The sequence below is a fragment of the Eumetopias jubatus genome, unplaced genomic scaffold, assembly GCF_037043125.1.
Source record: "Eumetopias jubatus isolate StellerSeaLion01/CBP00866 unplaced genomic scaffold, mEumJub1_p1.0 scaffold_4, whole genome shotgun sequence".
NCBI classification, from domain to species: Eukaryota; Metazoa; Chordata; class Mammalia; order Carnivora; family Otariidae; genus Eumetopias; species Eumetopias jubatus.
In genome coordinates, this window is record NW_028274810.1 from 42,856,268 (window position 1) to 42,875,486 (window position 19,219).

A 19,219-nucleotide genomic window follows, 5' to 3' on the forward strand; every position below is an offset into this window, starting at 1 on the left:
ATTTCTCCATTCTAGCCATTGTCTTCACAATGGCTAGAATGAATTCCATCTCCGACATCTTGGTTATATCTGCATCCATTTGTAAATCTGCAGCATAAGTCATAATCTCTGAGTCTTTTCTATTTTGGGGGCTCCTCCTCCTAGTTATTCTGTTGATGGGTGGTTGAGGGAATGTATAGAGTCCAAATTATTTACCAGAACCCAAGCAAGATGCACCTGTTTTCTAGGGACATGTCAATTATATTTCAATTAGAAAAAGATAATCTCCTTTATGTAAGGGCAACGGGTTGTAGTTGTTAACCCTACCTACAATCCACCTTCACAGCAACATCTAGATTGGTTTGATTAAGTAACTGGGACTCACAGCCTAGCCGAGGTGACACATAAAAGGGATATTACACTATGGATGTGTGAGTGAGCCCAGCTTCCATCAGTGGACCTGCTTAGCCAGCTCCAGGGTCTCAAGAGAAATAATAAATGGAAGTGGATTTAAGCCACTAAGTTCACAGCCATTTCGCAGCAATGTTCACTGATACATAGCACCTCTTATTTTGAAATGATATTTGAAAATCCTTTCCCCCAGTGACTTTGCCCTTTCTCTCTTGGCTGTCTGCTATAATTTTGCCAAGACAATGCAGAAGACAGCTAACGGGTTGTTTTCTAGAGTGACCTAGCAGTGTGCTTCCTGCAATATGTTCTACTCGAAGGCCAGCCTTTTAATTTCCTCTTTGTTTTAAAATCTTAGTACAAAATTCCATCAGAGGTAAAAGAGAAATACTCTACTACCTTTTGAAGAGCCTTTGGCAAAGAGTACTTGGGGAATATTTAAAAGGCACGATGACATCATATTGGAAAAGCACACTTTCAACCCACTACCAGAAAACACACAGATGCAGAAACCAAGGAAACCAGCCTGCTCTTTTCTACTTCTCAAAGTCTCTCATACAGAAAAAAAGAAACGACTGCCAAAAGCAGAAATAAAAGAAACTCAGGAAAGACGAACCCATACAAGAAGTTAACTCTTCAAAGCTGGGACATTCAAAATGGAAGGCTGGACCTCTGCTGCTGAGAGAAGGCAGTCCTCTCCCTGTTGCTGGGATCTGGATGTGGCCTGCCTCTGAGGCATGGCTTCCATGTACAGTTCTGCCGTTGTGCACTGTGCAAACGGTCTTGGCTGGGGAGCTGAGTAGGAACTGAATCTACTCCCCAACCGATGTGTCCCTAAGGATGTGTGTGCCTAGAGGAGGCTCTTTTTCTAATTTGCACAAAGGCCCTCCATGGGCTCGTAGTGGCCTGCCTTGAAGAGAAGCTTGGTCATTTTTTTCTCCATTAAATATTCAGGATAGAAAAAAAAAAGAGTGAGAGTTATGGGGGAGGGGAGAGAACAAATGAGAGTTTTATGGTTCTTGCAAATGCCGCTTCCACAATATCAGTCAGATTTCCCTCACCCCCTGCCCAACCTACTCCTCCAAGTACACATGCACTCTGCTTCTAAGCCTGGCACGTGCATGCCAGCTTGGCCTTGGCCTGGTCCTCTAGAGCCATTTTGACACAACCCCAGCACTTAAGCCCCTCCTCTCTACTCCTTCCCTGATTCATAATACAGCACCCACTACTCCCTTCCTACTTCACGATGTTACTGTTTTGAGGAATGGATGAGGTCTGAAGAGAAAGGGCAGGGTATGAATACAGGCTGTGCTTTCTGTTTATGAAACTACTTGACCTGGGGAGAGGGGCAGGACTGGTCTCCTTAGATACATCTTAGGAGCTCAGAGTGGTCTCCTTCCCCTGAAGTTGCAAGATATAAAACTTTAAAGGACAATGGTAATGTTCTAATGGCTGGAATAAATCTTTCTCTTCAATGGCTCTTCATGTCTTTCCTGCATATGTACTAAAATTAAAGAATTAGACATGGTCCCTGGGCTCAGGAGATTTGTGTCTATTTGGAGAGACTGATATTAATTAGATGATCATATAAGTAAATATATATTAAATATGGATGTATATAAAATACAAGAGTCTAGGAAAATTAAATTGGAGCTCTGATGAGGATCATGGTTGGCCAACTGGGGAGAGATAAGGCTGTCTCAGGAAGAGCCCTCAGCTGATGCAAAGACCCAGGGGAGGAGCCTGCATCCTAGACAGCTAAAGGCAGACCAGCGAGGCTGGGTGAAGACAGCCAGGGAGATGGTGCCCTCACGAGGACCGGGGGAAGCCCCAGTGAGAGTTCAGGTTTTATCCCAAGAGCAATGGAAGGAAAGGCATTGAGGGCTGTAAGCTGGAAAGTGACAAGATCAGCTCAGTGTTTTTGTAAAGATCACTCTGTCCAAAGTGGGAAGAACGATGGCCACCCCAGACAGTTGTGGCCAAGAGAAAATCAGACCATTGAAAGTACGTCAAGGCAGGGGTAATTTTTCACGTCTTCAGAAAAGTCACATCTCTTATTTAAAGTTATAAGATAAGGCTGGGGTCCGATCTGGTGCTAGAATCCACCCACTATTCCCACCTATTCTCCCAATATAGGCTCCTCTATAAAACAGAAATCCATCTAAGTGGCCTTTGGTGGAAGCTGGATGTAAGCAAATATTAACCACAGAACATTCCGAGGTGAAATCTGAGGCTCTTGTGTTGCAAACCACGGATGACAGCAAACCTAGCATTTAGCTTGGCATGGAGGGGTGATCAGGACGTGCTGGTGGAAAGGCAAAGCAGAAAATACAGTCTTAGGAAAGCCTTGGGGAAAATAACTCACCAAACATATTACTTTCTTCTTTTCCTTTTTTTTTTTTTAAAGAATGTTAAGCTCAAGAGCAACTACAGTACATTTGTTTTTTCGTTTTTTTTCACTTAATTGAGCAGTTGCCACGGCAACTCAAGAACAGACTGCTCCTTGCCTTCAATGAATTGCAGATACACATTTTTTATCTACTGAAAGTTGCAGTGAGCTTTTAAAAAAGGTAATCTAGAGCTGTTTTTTTTTTTTTTTCCCTGGCCTGCTATCAGTATTCTCTCTCCACAGGACCCTGGAGTGGCAGCACGTGGCTTTCATGAATGAGAAAAATATGTCACAGGGAGGGAGGATTTAGAAATTACATCAGAATTCAGACTTGCTAGCCAGTCAGCATTCAAACATCAATTACAGGGTGTAGGGCAGGCGAGCGGGCACAGTGAGGGGCAGGGCAGCAAATGGAAGAGACAGCTCCCCTTTTCTAGGAGCACACTGCAAAAGGAGCACCCCCACTTCTTGGGGAAGAGCTGCCAGACTCAGACTTCAGAACTGAATCCTGGATTTGGGTGAAAGGTCCTGCAGACCCACCCTCCCTTGACCTAACTCTCATTCCCTTTGCTTCTGCTCTGACACCAGCCCCTCATCTCTCTTTGCCTGAATTATTAAAATATCCTCCTGATAGCCTCCCTGCAAACAGTGCCTAGAATATTTCTAAAATGCAGATCTGATGGTGTCTTCTTGCTCCAAGAATGACACGGAATTTCCACCACAGCGGCGCTGAAAAGCCCTTCCTGACCAAGGCCAGTCCACCCTCCAGTGTTATTGTCTGTTCCTGTAAGTTCCCCAGGCTGTCTCTCCATAAGCACTGCCTTTTCCAACCTCTATATTGAGCTTATAATCTTTCCTTAGAGCGACCTGCTTAGCTACCTAAACTCCTTTTATTAAAAGATCCATTTTAAGGTTGGACTCAAGAGTCTTTCTCTTTCCTTCCCCTGCAATGGATCTCCCTCCACTATGTGCTCATAGAGCATACTGGATCTCTGTGATAGCCACCATGTCATACTCTGTCCTGTGTTAGAGGTAGTTGTGTAGTTCATTCATCTTTTCATCTTTCACAGTGCTTTCCACACACAAGACAGAACAGGTGACTCCCTCCTCATTAACCCATAACACTTCTATCATTTCTCAACACAGTAAGCATCTATTAGATTCATTACCCGGCACCCATCCTGCCCCTAAACTGTAACCGTGGCCAAAGGTGATTGGATCAGGGGTGCACCTACACCAAGCTTGGACAATTAACATCCTTTCCTGGGAATTTACATTGAGAGATATTGGCCTCTCTGTTGGCTGGACCATTTGGTGAACACTTTACCACCATGTAAATTAGAGTAGTAGAAGATATGTAGAGGGGCAGAGACATAAAATGAAGGGAAAGGCAAAACTATCATTTCTGTACTTGAAAATTTTATATTTTGATGTCTCAAAGTTTATTTTTTAATTATATTAAAAACTTGTAGTTTGTTATTGGCTGCTGGTGTCCATTGTTGAGAAAGTTTTACTTTAAAGCCAAAGCATAAATAATAAAATAAAAAAAAATGAAGGGAAATTCTTAATGGTCTTTCAGCACCTAGTTCTGCATTGTTCCTAATGGTCAGGTACATTCTTTCTTGGATTTGTGAGAGGTCCCCAAAGTTTAATAGTAAATTTCCCTTTTTGTGGAAGCTAGCTTAAACAGGTCTCTGTGACTTGCACCACAAGAATCTTAACTAAGGCACTTACACAGTGAGGGTATGTTTTTTGTAACATGCTTGTCTTTGCCAAGAGACTGAGATCTTTGAAGGCAAGCACTAAGTGAATCCTAATTAAGTTTTGTCACCACCAGAATCTAGCATCATGCCTGACATTTAGTACACAGATGTTCAATATGTAGTTGTTGAAATGACATATTGACATTTTTTTGCCTCAGATGAGATGATGGATAAAACTTCAAAAGCACTAAACCCAATGTGAGCTTCATTTATTATTATCAGACTCACTGTGTTGAGCTCTGTTCCCTTGCTCTCCAGAGGAGAAAGGGGACTGTTTGGGGACATCTCAATTATTTAGAAGTCAAGCAGAAAGGAGGGGTGCTAGTTATTGGGCCCCCCTCATACATCAAGAGTGAAGAAGGTTCCTCCCTCTAACAGTCTCCTATAACTTATTTGAAATACTTCACTAATTCACACCCAAAAAATCCATATTTATCCTAATCCCATTAGGATCTGAATTCTTTGCGTGCCATAAAGAAAAAAGTTTTGGTGCTAAATTCCAAATGAGACAACAGGGACACAATTAAACTAGTCAAAATAACAAATTTTAAGATAACTTTAAGCATTGCAGAGCTTCTAGTTTGCCCCGAATTGATACAAATTACTTTTCTCCATTAAAACAGAGTTCAAGTTATCAATAATAATCTTCCTAGCCTATCTGAAGAATATATTCAACAAACCCAGTTTTATTATTTTAAGGCATAGAGAAAAATGCCACTGTATTTATTGAATATGATTCTGAAGTTACAAACTTACAAAATTACCAAATTATTGTGCTTTTTTCTGCTTTTGTGCAGCTATTTAAAAATGGTGAGGAAGCATATTTATTTATTTATTTATTTATTTATTTATTTATATTTTCAAAGATTTTATTAATTTATTTGAGAGAGAGAGAGAGAAGGAGAGCCCAGAGGGAGAGTGAGAGGGAGAAGCAGACTCTCTGCTGAGTAGAGAGCCCTACGTGGGGCTCGATCCCAGGACCCTGAGATCATGACCTGAGCTGAATGCAAACGTTTAACCGACTGAGCCACCCAGGCACCCCGAAGGAAGCATATTTATTAATATTGAAAGAAATTTACAACACATTATTATGTTAATAGGTAACTAAATAGTAGGCATACTATGATCCCTGTTTTTATAAAAAGTATATATGTATACACAAGAATTTATAATAAAAATTAAAGTAATAACATCTTAAATAGCTTAAATTTGGATGTGTGGTTACAGATCCTTTTCCTTTTAAATATCTATATTTTATAAATTCTATAAAGTAAACATGTATTGCTCAAGTAGAAATTTTTTTAAACAGAAAAATCAGGACTCATATACAACACATCCATTCATTTGTACATCTGTCCATCCACCCATCCAGTTATTCAACAAATATTTGCTAAGCACTTACAATGGGCCAGACCAAGGCAGTGAAAAGGTTCCTTGGCTTGTTCATTTTCTTGTGCAAAAGCTATAATGGTAAAGTTTATGATGTGGGTAATATAGACCATCTGCTCTCTTGTCCTTATGAATAGCCTGAAAGCTTGTGGGCCTTGGAAAGACAGAAAATGTTCTTAGAAAGTAGAGTCAGAAATGCTTTTCCAGAGACTACTGTTTGTCCTCCTATAAAGAAAACTTTCTATTCTTCAAATAATGTTCCTAGAACATTCTGATGGCCTCTCTGGATCTGAACCAAGCTGAAATGCAGAGCAATTTTAAGATGGGTAATTTAATTTCCAAACAACAATGGATATTAGGTTTCTTTCCTTTTTACTGGGCCGATGTATGTGAGCAAACAAATTCTAATCTTAATCTGAGTTTGGCAACAAATCCCTGTTGAAAGTGCAAGTGGGTCTATATATGTAAATATCCATTCTTCTTTTGACTTGCTTTGTCTATTTCTTGTGACACTTACTATTATTTTGAATGCTCCTCACTGGATTCCTCTTTTGCAATGTAGCTAACAATGACATAATCTCTTTTCTACACTTTTGCTTACTCTGTGTGTACAGTGACCCATTCTATAAGATCTTTTTTTCTTTCTATAAGGCGTTAATCAGTTTATTAGCATGCATTGGACACAGTCACTATATTTGAAAATGATCTTCATTTTTGTCTTAATGACTCTTTTACTAATGAAATTTGTATTCTTGGGCAAGGTCTAGAATTCTGTCATATTTCTGAGATATGAGATGTACTTTAAGTCTAAAGCAATCACTCTGCTTATTGTAAGAACATAAGATTTAGAGCCTTCACAGATTTCTCTGAATGTCAGTGTTTCCTCTTAGTACCTGCACTGTACCAGATGAAAGATTGTAAATTCTATTTCTTTAAAAGAGTATAAAATGTATTTTAATGGTTCAGAAGTCACAGTTATTTAATTAATTATTCCTGAGTTCAAGAAACTCAAGATAAATTTCCTTTTCCAACTGCTTACATCAGTAATGATAATAATGATAGCTACCCCATTTATTAAAGCCCTGCCATATGCCAAGTACTATGCTAGTTTGTGAGGATGTAGAGGTGAACAAGACAATGCCCCACAGGTAAGGTAGTCTTTAAATCTGTAGTTCTCGAAGTGTGGTCCCTGGACCAGAAGCATCAGCATCACCTGGACACTTGTAAGAAATGTCGATTCTCAGACTTCATCTCAGACCTACTAAATCGGAAACTATAAGAGTGGGGCACAGGAACTGTGTTTTACCTGGTGCTCCAGATGATTCTCATTCTCCTTAAAGTTTGAGAGCCATTGGGTCAAATGAATGAGTGGAGACAGTTTTGGTGTCTGTCCCTGTGGCTCCTCCAGGCTACTGGGGTGGGGATGGGGGTGGGACACTCAGAGACATCAACAGTCAACGGCCAACTCCCAAACTTGCCATGACAGGGGAAGTACAGGACACTTGGAGAACTTTTACAGGCTATTTATGAACTTTACAACTATTTATGAACTTGTAATTCATGAAAGGAGTTTGAAATTAATCTTGAGAACAGTGAGGAGCATTAAGAGGTTTTTAAGGAGAGTAATACAATTAGAGCCATTTTAATAAGATTACTTTTCTTTAGAGAAAGGAGGTAAGATATGTGTTCCAGACAAAGGATCTGGGTCCTGGGACCCAGAAAGGAGGCCAGAGACTGAAAATGAGACAGGACATCTGGACTGATAAGTCCACTCTCAGTAAGTAAACTAAGAGCCAGGATCCTGTTCCCTGGCAAGACACCAGAAGTTGCTTGTTTGGAAAACAATAGCAAAATTTCTATATTCTGGCATTGGAGGTCCCTGGGAAATGCCGTCGCTGCCTATAGTAGGCTGAATAATGCTCCAACCCCCTGCCCCAAATAAATCCACATCCTAATCCTCAAAACCTGTGAGCATGTTACCTATGGCAAAAGGAGGTTTGCAGAGCTGATTTAGAGGTCTTGAGATAGGCAGATGTTCCTGATGATCGGGGTGGGATTGGGGCAATGTCATCACAAGAATTCTTAAAGAGAGAGGTAGGAGGTCAAAGTCAGAATGGGAGGCATAAGAAAGAAGCAGTCATCAGAGAGAGGGAGGACACAAGGGAATGGATTGGCTGACAGAGGCTAGCTGCTGGCCTTGAAGTTGGATGAAGGGTCCACAAGCTGAGGAATGTGGGCAGCTTCTAGAAGCTAGATAAGGCAAGGACACAGATTCTCCCCCACAGCCTCTAGAAGGAAGGCAGACCTGCTGCCATCTTAACTTTAGTACTTCTAACCTTCAGAACTGTAAGATGATAAGTTTGTGTTGCTTTAAGTCACCAAGTTTGTAGTAATTTTGTACAGCAGCTACAGGAACCTAAAACTAATACATGGCCTAATCTTGCTGGCCAGTCTCATTCCTTTTTTTTTTTTTAGGTTTATTTATTTGAGAGAGAGAGAGAGTGCATGCTGGGGCAGAAGGAGAATGAGAATCTTGAACAGACTCCCTGCTGAGTGCAGAGCCCCACACTGGGCTCAATGTCACGACCCTGAGATCATGACCTGAGCCAAAATCAAAAAGTCGGATGCTCAACTGACCGAGCCACCCGGCACCCTGGCCTGCCTCATTCTTAATAGAATCGGATGGCCATGGATCTCAAAACTTAGGAGGAAACCTTTAAAGATGAAAGAAAGAGGTACAAACAAACAAATACATCCAAAGGAAATAAAAATAATGTAGGAAACAAAGAAAATTTAGAAACCAATTTAAATAATGGTATGAGATGATAAAACAACCATAAAAGTAAAAAACAAAAATTATGGTGTGAGAAAGGAACAGAGAAAAAGAAAAGGCTCTTGAAAATTAGAAATATGATAGCTGAAATCAATCAGTAGAACAGTTGGAAGGTGAAGTTAAGGAATTTCCCAGAAAGCAGAACATAGTAGAAAAGCTAAGAGGCAGAAAATGGGAGAAAAGAAGGAGAAGATCAATTTAGGAAGTCTAACAGCTGAATCTAAAAAGCAGGAATAGAAATAGCAGAGGGTAGAAAATGAGCAAAGAAAAAAATAAAACAAAACACTAGGAAATGTCACAGGCTTGAAGGGCCTGAGTTTCCATATTGGAAGGTCACACCAAATGCCCAGGCCAGGGAAGGAAACCAAGATTCCCACCAAGGCACGTCACAGTGAAACTTCAGAAAATGAGGCCTATGTAGAGGATCTTTAAAAATTTTCAGGGAGGGCGCCTGGGTGGCTCAGTTGGTTAAGCGACTGCCTTCGGCTCAGGTCATGGTCCTGGAGTCCCGGGATCGAGTCCCGCATCGGGCTCCGTGCTCAGCGGGGAGTCTGCATCTCCCTCTGACACTCCCCCCTCTCATGTGCTCTCTCTGTCTCTCTCTCATTCTCACTCTCTCAAAATAAATAAATAAATCTTTAAAAAAAAATAAAGTAAAAATTTCCAGGGAGGTGACGGTTGGGGAGAGGACACATGTCACAATAATAGAGGATGGAAAATCAGGAATAACAGCAAACTACAATATGGCAAGGTAGAAGACAATATGCTCTAGAGCAGTGCCTTCCACATTTTGAGGAAAATTGATTGCTGCTCTCAGGTAAATACTTGGGTAACCTATCAGAAAATGATGTGGAAAGAATAACACCGTTCAGTAATGGGAGACTTAAAAAAATTTACCTTCCGCTGATTATTTTTTAGGAAGCTACTCCAGGATGTGCTCCAGAAAAAGAAAGGAATACATAGAGAGGAAGACACCGGACCTCAGACACTGGAAAGAGGCTCAAACAGGCCCGAACAAAGGGAGTTTATTGGTCTTCAGAAAATGCTGCTCAGGGCAGGTGGAAAACCAGGCTTTCAGCTTCATTGATGCCCTCTATGCCACTCCCTCCCCATTCCTCATGGTTCTTTGGGACTAGGGTGGCCAACCATCCAACCCTGTTTGCCCAGAACCCAGGGGCTTCCCAGCATGTGGGTCTTTGGGCTTTAAAATCAGAACAGTTGCAGGCAAGCCCAGGACAGTTGGTCATCTTACTTGGAACTGTGCCCCCCCACCTCCCTCCCCCCCTCTCCGTGCTTTCATGTCTACGTTCTCCCTTTCTGACACACACGCCCCCTGCTGGCCAACTCCTCCTCACTCTCTAAGCCCCAGCTCAAGTTTGGAGACGAAGAAATGCAGCCAGGTGGAGGTGGCTCTCCTCTCTGGCACCGGAACAGTCTTTTAACCTCTTGAGGAGTCTCTATTCGAGCAGATGCCAATGAGACCTCTCCCTGCTCAGACGGGATTGCTAGAGGTGGGGTGGGGTTGACTCCCTGTTTCCTGCAAGATCCGAGGCTAGAGTCTTCTCTTTACTCTTCTCTAAAAACTGTGAAATCTCACACTTCTTTTCTCACTCACTGACAAATTATTTGCTGAGTTAGGGTCCTCCCCTGGCACGTTTCTCCACCAGACAGATCCTGCCACTATGGGCCAAGTCTGAGACGAATAACTGTCTGGAACTGGCAAAATCCCAGGCATCTCCGTTACACTTGCTCTGACTTCAGGTCACCTTCATGAACTGGCACATCTTCTTCACATTTAAACGAACTTGAAAGGGTCCTATTTTCTTACATCTTGGAAACGACTGCTGCTGGCGCCTTTGATCTGCTCTCCTAGTTTTGGGCACTTGATCCCTTTCAGACTTCGTAGCTGGGGGCAGTGGGTCTCAGGGTGCACATCAGAATCACCCAGAGAGTTTTTAAAACATACCTTTGCCCAGGTTTCTCTCCCAGACCAAAAAAATCAGAATCTTTTTGGGGTGGGGCAGGTTTACCGACGCACTAGGTGATTCTAATGGCCAGCAAGGGCAATGACTACCAGATTTAGAGCCCTGGTTTTGGATCAAAGAGACTTGGTTCAAGTACTACTTCAGCAACACACTAGGTATTTTATCTTGGCCAAGTCATGTAACACCCAGTCTCAGTTTCCGTATCTATGAAATGGGCTTAATAATGCTAACCAGATAGGGCTTTGGTGTGGATACAGTATGTGAAACACTTAATGTCTGACTCACACTGAGTGCTCAGCAAGAGGGAGCTGGTCATCCTTGCTTGGGCAGTGGGAAAAGCTTTCTACCATACAGCCAAAGAAAGGAGATGATTAACCAACTTGTTTAAGATTTTCTTTCAGAGAGAAGATGAAACTTGAGATCTTAACTCTTGGTAAAGACTGTGGTCTGTAAATTAAACTGTACAAAAGGGAAAAAAAAAGCTTGAGAAAGAACATCTCCATTTAAATGGTAGCCTAGACCTACTCAAGCACATGTGTAAAATTAATATTGTCCAATTACTTGTGTGCCAGACTGAATCAGTTAAAACTTGCCCCAGTGAAGAGCTGCAGGTACAGCTGCTATCCATTCAACTTGACTTTGCCTGACAATGATTTCTTTTTCTTGGTGATAAATATTAATTTCTGGTTTTAGCAAATCTATTAAGTCCCTTTGGAAAACATAAAGTCAGCAAGATAGCTACTGTCTGGTCTTCAGAATTTAAATACATTATTTGAATGCAATCATCTTCAGAGTAAAAGCTGATAAAAATAAAAATGATTAAAATCTCTAGAAATAAAGATAGCCGGGTATGTGATGAAAAAGTAACCACATCTTATTTTTTGCTGTTGGTTCATTTTACACACACACACACACACACACACACACACACAGATAGGTATACACATACATACACAGAGTGACAGAAAGAGAGAGAGAGAGAATATGGATGCCTAGCCTCTTAGGACAGATGGAGTAATGCCCCCCAAGAGACGATGTGATTAGGGTGAGATCCGAGGAGAGGAGAGTAGACCAATACTGCCTTCCCCAGCCAGGAAGTGAGACTACCTCAGCACAAAGAGGGGGTTGGTAGTGTGTGGATGGAAGAGACCTGAGCCCCACTCTCATGCCGATAGTCCTAGGAAATACCAAGGCCTGTGGAAGAGTTTGGTAGGCAGATGGCTGGGTCTCAACTGCCCCTGTGGTCCAGCTGGTCCCAGCAGCATGGATGCTGTGAGTGGAGCAGCCCACTTTTGAGTGGGTCACAAAGGCTCAAACAATACGAACCTCCTGGTGACCATAAATAACTGAACACCAGAGACCTCTTCCTCAACTTTTTGGACCAGGTAAGTCTTCCCAGACGCTAGTAAGACTCCAGAGGAGAGGAAGAGGGGGCTCCCCGTACCATAACTGAGAATGGAACTTTCATTGCCTACAAGGATAGGGCTGTGGAAGCAAAGATACAGGAGTGTTACATGGAGGCGGTCTATAGTCCTTACCTAACTACTTTACCGTTGTTGCTAAAAGTGTTCTAAATGTCTCTCCTTTAGAGTTGACACATATTTCAAATATAGCAAGACTGTACTGATACATGTTTTTACTGATAGAATTGCATAAAGTTATAGAATTGCATGAAGTGACAGAACTGCATAAATCCAATTACCTTTGGTATATAATTATTACATTTAAATATTTAGGATCAGTTCAGTGAGAGCAATTTGGAGATGTGTAATTAAGTTGAAGATGCCCAAACCCATTGAAAGACTGGCTGGCCGGCTGGCCTCGTTTCATTTGTGAAGAAACTGATGGCCAGAGCACTGAACTGATTTCTCGACTTCCCATTCACCCTAGCGGAGATTTAGAAGAGAGAGATTTAGCAGAGCCAAGGGCCAGACACTGTCCACTTTGTCCTCTGCTATTTGTTATAGAGAAGCCCTACATAATGGAAAAGGAGGTAGTTCCCTGATGTTCAGTGTACCAAAGTTACAATGTTAAAAATTGGAAACAACCTGAGTGTTGTTATTAGAAGAACAGATTACGAAATTGTGTTAGTCTTCCATCGGACTGCTATATGGCAGTAAAAATGAATGAAGCAGAGTTGTATTATCAGCATGGACTAAGAAGGATACGTACAATATGGGACAATTTATTGGGGGTTAAAAACATGAAAAACTCCTACATTGCTTAAGAATCCATTATCTATATTACATACAATAAATACTATTGACTACCTACCATGTGCCAGATGCTGTTCTAGGTGCTAGTGATAGAGCAGTCAACAAAGCACCTGCTTTCCCAGAACCTACATTCTGGGACATAGCTGCACATGGAGTAGAAGTATAAAGAAAGATGTTGGATTGATAAACACTGAATGCAGAATAGTGGACACCCCTGGGGAGGGCCAGGGGAATGGGATCGGAGAGGTGGTGCACAGAGGGCTTCAATTATTTGCAATGTTTTATTTCTAAAGCTGGGAAGTGGATAAATGGTGTTTTGTTTGTTGTATCATTCTCTATGGCTTCTAGTTTGTCTGATATAGCTTATAAGAATCGATTTACTTTTTTTTTTTTAAAGATTTTATTTATTTATTTGACAGAGAGAGACACAGCAAGAGAGGGAACACAAGCAAGGGGAGTGGGGGAGGGAGAAGCAGGCTTCCCGCCAAGCAGGGAGCATAATGCAGGGCTCGATCCCAGGACCCTGGGACCATGACCTGAGCCGAAGGCAGACACTTAACTACTGAGCCACCCAGGTGCCCCGATTTACTTTTCTTTCCTAGTTTTGCTTCTATAAATTTCTTTTCTTCCTGTAAAAACACGTTTTCCTCTACAGATAATAGGGAGGTCAAATGAAACATGAGGAAATTAATGGAGATGTTCTGGGGACTAGCTGTAAGTATTTAAGGGAGCCTGTGTATTTAGAAGTAGCAAGGACTCTTGGATGTTTTGAATGACACTGTTTCTAGAGAAAGGAAGAAGGCATGGAAGCACCAGCACACAATTGGGCCCCAAGGAAAGTCGGTAACTGCTTGCTGAAATAAAGGACTGACTGTGGATTTAGCTTGTTTCCAAGGAAAAGAACGACAAGGGATTCTGCCGCACGCCCTAGAGCCTTCACCTAGCCTGGCCCCCCGGGTGACTTGGCATAACGGACTACTACCTTACTGATCAATGGACTGCAGATATTTTTAGCATCTAATGTACGTTCCGTATCCGGCGTCATGTAGGACTAAATTGGACCCAATTTGACAGCCTTATTTCAAATGATTTGGACGAACAGCCGTATCTAAAAATCTTTCTTTTTAGAATCCTTTAGTCCCATCAAGAATCCTTGCTTTATCACTGAAGTATATCTGATTAGAAAGAAGTAGAAATATTGCAATATTACCTTTTATGCCTTGTGGGCTAATAATCTCATTATTAAGAATATTTCCTAGGTAATAATCAGAGATACGGGCAAGGTTTATGTGCAATGACATGCCAGGAATTATTTATAACAGTGAAAAGATGAAAAATGAATGCCCTGGAGTAAGGGAATGATGAAAATAAATATAGTATACCTGTGAAATTATACTTTATACTGTCATTAAGGAAGTGTTTACAAAAATTTTTTGTGACATGGGAGAGTCTATATTATTAAGTGAAAAAAATTATGACTTTATTATATATCTACATGTCTATTAATCAATAAAATACCCTGAAGTGTTAATGTTAACTTTCTTCTTTATACTTATCATAATTTTCCAAAATTTCCAGAGCATTTAGTTTTGCTTTTATAAATAAGAAGTTATTAAATTTAAGTAAATGACAAGGAAATGAAAGATTATTATGCATCGAAAGAGAAAACAATCACAGACTTGAGATTTCCTACAAGCTCAGACATCTGCTTATCTGGCTTGCTCATTTTATAAGCCTGTGAAGAGACTGACTCCTATAACTGCAAATACTGGGATGAAATACAAGCTAGTTTTTTTGTTTGTCTGTTTGTTTTGGTTTTTTGTTTGTTTGTTGTTTTTTTTGTTTGTTTTTATTTGTTTTTTTTGCAGGGAGATGGTTGCTGGGGTCATTATTATAGATTCTGGGGCAGTAGCATGGCTTACTGGGAAGAGATGAACTTGGAGTGAAGACATTATTAGTTTTGTGACCTTGGGGATAATGATACTTTCCTCCCAGGGTTGAGGCGAGGATTAAACCGATCATGAGAGCCCTTGGCACAGGACACGCACTTAATAAAAGCCGTTGACTCTGAATTTTCTTCAAGGGGATGAATATACAGTTAAAAAAACTGGAAGTTTTAGGTTGGGTTCTCTGCTGGTGTCCCCCAAACAAAATTAATTAAAAAGCAAAGTGATTTTAAAAGGGCTGCTGTTGCATTTACTATTTAGAACCAAGTGTGTTCTTCCTGGGTCGTCCTTGCTTTAATTGCTAAATTAAAGCAAGACAAGCAAACAAAAAGCCCCATACCTACTAGCACGTGGTGTGTGCCTCAAAAGTCCATCCCATCTGTTCGTCTCTGGGCCTATTCCCATTCCCAACATTGGGGGAAGTTCTAGCAAAATCATCAAAAAGGTAAATGGGTTCCAACTGTCTTTGTCTCTTTTTCACCTCAACACCCTGTCTTCCTTTGGATCTTGGAGCGGATATGTTTTCCTGGTTTCCCAAAGTCCCCTGCTCCACCGAGGGCTATCCTAAAGTAGAACCATAGTGTGGTGGTTAAGACTTAGTCTCAGGGATGTCAGACTGCCTGGTTGAATTTTTGACATGTTACTTAACCTCTTCGGGCCTCAGTTCTGTATCTGTAAAATGGGAATAACAAAACTTTGTAGGGTTGTGGTGAGGCTTAATGCATGTGAAGTGCTTTGAATGGTGCCTGAAACATAGAAAGCACTCCAGAAATTTTAGCTAATATTATTATTATTGTTATTGTTATTATTACTACTACTACTCTTCCTCCAGGTTCTTACCCTGAAAAGCCCCCACAGATGCAAGGCTAGAAAGCAACATTTTCAGCAAGGAGGCTGAGGAGGTCAGGAGCACAGGTTTTGGTACTGGACAGAGTGGAGCTGTGTTACAGCTCGGCCACTCTCTAGCTGGGTGACCTGGGGCAAGTCACTTAATACCTCTGTGTCAACTAAAACTTGGGGCCGGAGGTAGGGTTGTTAAAATACTTGAATAATGCTTAGCATTATGTCTGATTCGGAATCGGTACTGACTACGTTTTAAGTATTATTATTGTTCTGAGTGCACTGTTACATTATCTCATTTAGCCCTCATAAAACCGCTATTTTGCAAGTGAGGAAGCTTTTAGCACAAAGAAGCCCAAAGCCACACGATTAGTTAACTGGCAGAAACAGAACTCCAACCCAGGCAGTCTGACTCCTCATCCTATGGTTTTAACCACTGGCTGTAACACTGGACAACACCACCTCTGGTTAACGATGAGGCATTCCTTCATGCTTCAGGGTCCATGACTGACGGTGACTTAATACGTTTCTACTCCTAACAGGGTTACGTTTTTAAAGAACACGCCTATGGTGTTTTTTTTTTTTTTAAAGATTTTATTTATTTATTTGACAGAGAGATAGAGAGAGAGAATAAGTAGGCAGAGAGGCAGGCAGAGGGAGAGGGAGAAGCAGGCTCCCTGCTGAGCAGGGAGCCCGATGCGGGGCTCCATCCCAGGACCCTGGGATCATGACCTGAGCCAAAGGCAGACGTTTAACCGACTGAGCCACCCAGGCACCCCCACTCCTATGGTTTTTGATATTTGATAATAGCATGACTTTTACTGGTCTGAATTTAAAACTGAAAAGGACTGCATAATTAACAATGTCCTAAAATGATGACAATTTTTTTCAGCTGCAGTTGGTTGCATTTGATTAAATAAGTTCATGATGGAAAATTAAGCAAGACCTTCTAGTGACACAGTATCAAGCCTCCCTTCCCCTTCAATTCCTTGGTGATGGGACCTCAAGCCCTGGAGCAGGTTAGTGGGGACAATATTTAGATATTTCTGGGATGGTAGTGGGAATTGATGTTTTACACACACACATACACACACACCTTGGCTTGTTTGTATACAAACAGACTCAGAGATGGGAAGGACCTTAGGAGGCAGGTAATCCACCTCCGCCCCCAATGCCAGTACAGATCAGTTTTGAAAAACATCCATGAGGAATGGTTGTCCATAATTTGAATATTCTCAATGAGATATTCAACTGGACCCTAAAACTAGTTAGAAAACTCCTTGTACATTGATCTGATTTGTCATTGCTATTTCTAGGGCTCAATCCTCGCTCGCATGGTAAAGTCTCTCTTCTAAAATGACATAGTCCCTTATGGATAATGGAATTTCTTCACTGAATGGTTCATTACTGAGCATCACTCAGGTGCTGTGCAAGGCATCGGGAATAGTGATGTGAACAAGACCACAAACCCCGCCCACCATGGATTGAACAGGCCAGCAAGAGTTTGCTCATTCATCGTGCTTTTAGGATTTTAAGTGCTTCTCCACTTAGATATTTCTAGATCCTTCAACCACTTCTTGCATGATTGCTTTTGGACCTCTCAATATCCTAGCTACCCTCTTTAGAAAACATAGATTAAAACAATGTTTTCATCTTCACCATGTACGTTTGTTTTATTCCCTGGTCTCTGGTCACCATGTAAGAATGTCAGATTTCCTCCTTGTACTTCCCTTTGAAATTCTTCACTCTGTTTATGGAAAAAATATGTCTGAATTGCCCTCCTATATTGTATCAAGCATTATGCAAAGAATTAAGGAATTATAGTAAAGTAGACATTGTCTGTGCCCCTGGGTATAATCTACTAGAGGAGAAAGACACGTATACAAAAAGCCATAATCCATGTGACAAAGGCTATGCTAAAAATAGGAACAAGTGCTTTCAAAGTTAGGAAGGTCTGCCCGAAGCCTTTGGGATGGTACTGGAATCCCAAATAAATTCTTTGTTTTTACTATTTTATTATTTTCTTGGAGTCCTTTAAAAATCTAAGTGGTAAAACTATTGTTCCCTAAGATGTTTTTTATCCACATTCAAAAGAGGACATGAGAAATGTATAGTTTCATGTTTGTAGAACTGCGTATATAGTGTTTTACATTTGATAGAATGCCTCGGTAGAAATCAGCTCTTTAATCTTCACATTATTTTCTTCTTTTTATAGATTTGGAAACTGAGACTTAGAGCAGTGAAGTAGATGTGTGAACATCACCAAGCCACGAAGTGGCAGAACCAGAACTCAGACCCATTCAGGACTCTAAGCTTGGGGTCTTCACTTGTAGTTATAGTGGCCATCCCTAATAAGAACAGGGATTCCTTAGGAAAATTGATATATGGATATACACTGTGACCCGACGGCCTATAGAAAGAGGAAGATCATCAGTAGGTGGGTGATGGTAATGCTGCTCTTTGGTAACCAACTCCAAAGAGCAAAGGGCACCCTCATCACATCGCTCTCCTGCCACTTGCATTGAAGTCTGTGTAAGCCTCTGTTTGCTTTCAGATTGGGTTCTCAACGTTTTGCACTCTCTCCCCACCTCCTTACTTCTGTAAATACACCATAATCCTAGAAGCTTATTTGGTTTCCCATTAATGACAGTTTCCTGTTTTGGAGGCTCCAAAGCACATCAGGTGACAGGTCACACGGAGTTCTATCTCCTTGCCTTTATTAGGCAATGATACTGTTGTGTTGTCACAAATATTTTCATTTTGCCTTCAAAATGACAAGGAATTCAAGATTACTCCAGTTAATAGGATGTCACAGGAGCTCGTGAGATTAATTACTAAACCTGTCTGACAAGAAGAATAATAGGGTTTTTGAGAAGAGGAAAGCAAACAGTCTCTACTGATCAGTCTCTCACACGTTTTTACCTCTGGAGTATATCCTCCCGCTTTGAAATGAGGAATTCTATCAGTTCTCATTACCTTCTGCAAAGATTTGTCCTATGATGGGGCACGCTAGACGTGCATAGTGATGAGGCATTTACTTTACATCTTCAGAGCGTGGAAATATATTGAACTCTGGCCCAAACTGGCAACCTAAGTGATATAACATTGCTGTTGAATATGTAATATCTACACTGAAAAACAGGAAGGACATCCCTGACTCTGTAGTCAAGAAGAGTGGAAATATACTCTGATTAACTTATGACATTTACAAATGGGACCAGTCTTGCTTCTTACAGAATCAATTAGCTCCAACCCCCCTGGGCCAATGAAGACAGCCAGGGAAAGTTGGCGGCCTCAACCCACGGCAGGTGTTTCTGCGTTGGTGTTTGGGAAAAGTTGTAAATCACAACTTTCTGACCTTGGTCCCTCTCCAATGTCCCTGCTTCTATAATTTCAATGGGCCATCAACAGTTTTTGCTACCAAGAACAAGTGCTTACTGCAGAGCTGAGAGGTAAATCTGGCCATTCCAT

The 19,219-nt window shown here is 41.2% G+C and overlaps 1 protein-coding gene across 1 annotated transcript in view; it reads right to left on the bottom strand.

Moving 5' to 3' along the window:
• The window catches only part of AK5 (adenylate kinase 5), a 232,738-nt gene that overhangs the window by 75,597 nt on the left and 137,922 nt on the right, over positions 1 to 19,219 (bottom strand). The gene's annotated exons all lie outside the window — the stretch shown is intronic.